This window comes from Marmota marmota, unplaced genomic scaffold (assembly GCF_001458135.2).
Source record: "Marmota marmota marmota unplaced genomic scaffold, marMar, whole genome shotgun sequence".
In the NCBI taxonomy this organism is placed as follows: domain Eukaryota; kingdom Metazoa; phylum Chordata; class Mammalia; order Rodentia; family Sciuridae; genus Marmota; species Marmota marmota.
In genome coordinates this window covers 4,957,365-4,960,804 of record NW_025999990.1, presented here as the reverse complement: position 1 = coordinate 4,960,804, position 3,440 = coordinate 4,957,365, and the positions used below count along the sequence as shown (strand labels likewise).

Genomic DNA, 3,440 nt, shown 5'->3' with positions numbered 1-3,440 from the left:
TATATCTATATATAAATAAATGAGCTAATATATACACACATATATATACACATATATATACATATATATGTAATATATATATATACCATATGTATTAGTTCATTTAATTCACAATACTTATAAAATAATTACTATTGTTATCTTTATTTTTTCTTTTTTAAATTCAAGGTTGATGTACTTGCAGAAAAATAAATTTAGACAATGACTACAAGCTATAGACCAGTTTCTCAAGCCCCTTCCTAAAGAAGTTCCCATTCCTGAACCATCTTCAGACATAATCATTGTTCTGATTTTGATCACCAGACATTGTTTTATCCTGTTACAGATTCATATAAATAGAACCATACATCATGTTTTATTTTGTATCTGGCTCCTTTTTTTCAAATTAATTTTTAAGACTAATATATATGAATTTACCACAATTTGTTTCTAAGCCTATACCAAAGTTTTGAGTAATGAGTACTTAGGTTTTGGCAGGAACTATTGTTAGATTTATTTAATTTGCACTGTTTTATAAATATATCATATTATATACCATATATATTAGTTCATTTAATTCACAAACACTTATAAAATAATTATTATTGTTATCTTGATTTTTTTTTCTTTTTTAAATTTGAGGCTTGATGTACTTGAGCTATTATAAGTTAAAATAATGTTAATACTCTTGTTCAAATATTCTTTTGGGGCATATGATTTAATTTCTTTTGATCTAGGATTAAAATATTTTGTCATTGTTTAGGTGTTTGTTCTATATTAAAGGAAATTAAGATATTTTCCCAAAATGGTTGTGTTATTTAACATTTGCACCAATAATATGTGAGAATTCTAGTTGCTTCATATCTTCACTAACATTTGGTTTTGTCAGTCTTTTAAAATTAATTTATTCTAGTGGGTTTGTAGTGGCACATCACTTTTGTTTTAATTCATATTTCCCTTACGAATAGTAATATTGAGTGTATGTTGATTTGCTTACTGACCACTGGGGTATTCTTCCATTGGGAAGTGTAAAAGTCCTTTTGCCTATTTTTAATTAAGGCTGTTTGTATTATTATTATTATTATTATTATTATTATTATTATTATTATTAAATGAGGAGGGTTATTTCTATGTTATTGATGCAAGTTCTTTCTTAGAGTATGTAATGTGAGCTCTCCAGGCTCAGGCAGTCATGGCCTCATGGCTAAATGCACTAAGAAGGTTGGAATCGTAGGTAAATATGGGACCTGCTACAGTGCCTTCTTCCAGAAAATGGCGAAGAAAATTGAAATCAGCCAGCATGCCAAGTACACTTGCTCCTTTGGTGGCAAAACCAAGATGAAGAGACAGGCTGTGGGGATCTAGCACTGTGGTCCCTGTATGAAAACAGTGGCTGGTGGTGTCGGTATCTAGACCACCACTTCTGCCAGCACAGTCAAGTCTGCAATCAGAAGGCTGAAGGAATTGAAAGACCAGTAGAAGTTCTACTATTTGAGACATCCCTAGCCTATAATAAATAGGTTAATTTATATAGCAATATTATGGTTTGTTGTTAATTGTATTAATTGGATGTTCTGATGTGCACTGTGTTAATATTGCCCTTTCTAAAGAGATTTATAAATTGGAGTCCTTCTCATTTGAATTGGAAAAATTTGCTGAGATGGGTTATTGTAATTCAGTCTTTTTTTTTCAGTAGTCAGATAATAATGACATGAAACTGAGTCTTACAGTTAGGTATATGCTTGGCTTTTCTTTTTTTTAAATAACTGTTCAACTTCTCAGAAATGCATTGACATATTGTGCCAAATTTGTTTTAAAGACAAAATATGCTAAAATATACAAAGGATATACATTTTTAAAAAGAATATGTAATGTGAATATTTTCTTCTTAAATGTGGCTCAGATATTCATTACTTTAATGGTATATTTTAATGAGTGAAAGTTTTTTACTTCAATAGGGCCTAATTAACCATTTATTTCTTTTTTATTTTATTTGTTGTTTTTAGATATACATGACAGTAGAGTGTATTTTGACATATTATACATACATGGAGTACAACCCATTCCAATAAGGTTTCCATTGTTGTGGTTATACATGATGCGGAGTTACACTGGTCATGTATTCATATATGAACATAGGAAAGCTATGTCCTTTTCATCCTATTGTCTTTCCTATTCCCATCCCCCTCTTTTCCCTTCATTCCCCTTTGTCTAATCCAATGAACTTCTATTCTTTCTCTCCTCACCCTTTGTTGTGATAAGAAAGCAAAGAGAGAGGTCTCCACTTGCTAGATACAAATGTATACCCAATAGTCACGCCCCAATTTCTACCTCCTCCAGCCAGACCCTACCACTTCAGTTACGATTTACAATCATTTCTCCTCCAAACCTTCTTGCATTGTCTCACATGTGAGTTTTTTGAGGTACAACTCACATCCAAACCATAACACTGTTGTCAAAAATAAACTAACAATTTAACTGTGGTGTGAGTCTCCTGGATTTTCTAATCTGTTCTTTTATTCAATTTGTATATTTTTATTCTATGATAGTATTATTTTTCTTTAAAGAATTTTAATGATGTATTCCACTGTCTTCTGATTTGCATTGTTTTGAGAAGTACAGATCATTCTTTTTTTTTTTTCCTGTATGTATCTGTTACTCTAACTTCTGTAAAGTTTTCCCCATTATCTTTGATTTCAAGCCATCTCTATGTGATATGCCTTAGTGTGATTTCCTTAGGTTATCCTAGCTGGAGCTTATTAAAGTTCTCCTGGATTAGTGGGTTGCTATTTTTCATCAAATATGGAGAATTTTAATCATTATTTTTAATTTTTTTAGCTTCTGTGTCTCTTCTGTTTTCTATGACTCAAATTCCATATACATTAGACCACTTAGTTTTTTTTCTGTAGGTCACAGATTCTCTTTTCACTTTTTGTCACTTTTTTTGATTTGATATGTACAAATTTTAATTGCTGTTTTCAAGTCCTGATATATTAACTTAAACATACATATCATCTCTAGATCTGTTTCACTTGTATCCTTGATGTCCTTTGATCTGTTAAAAGGTCTAGAAATAAACTTTAGGCAATTTGGTGCTGTCCATTTTGTCATCAGTCACTTACCCTGGTCTTGTCTTATGCACCTAGACTCAAAATTACAGTGTTAAATCTTTTTTAATCAGTTCCTCCACAAACATCAAATTAATTCAAATTCTAGAATATAAACAGCCTTAGAGATACTTTCTATTTCTAGACTCACAAAAATTTCTAGTTGCATAATGCATAATACCACTTAGTATGCTTTTAATGAAACAACACAGGTAAAATAGGACAATGTTTCCTCTGTAATAGGGAATTTAGATATTAGTTTGAGCCTTACATTTTTAGATTCTGTGAACTCAGATTTTTGTTGCTAAATTGAAAGTCCTTTCCTTGCTTTAATAGTTATAAATCCATAACTGG

General features: G+C 30.6%; 1 pseudogene; it reads left to right on the top strand.

The window, feature by feature from the left end:
* Positions 1-1,179: 1,179 nt before the first annotated feature.
* LOC107139368 lies at positions 1,180-1,458 on the top strand (annotated as a pseudogene).
* Positions 1,459-3,440: the final 1,982 nt, after the last annotated feature.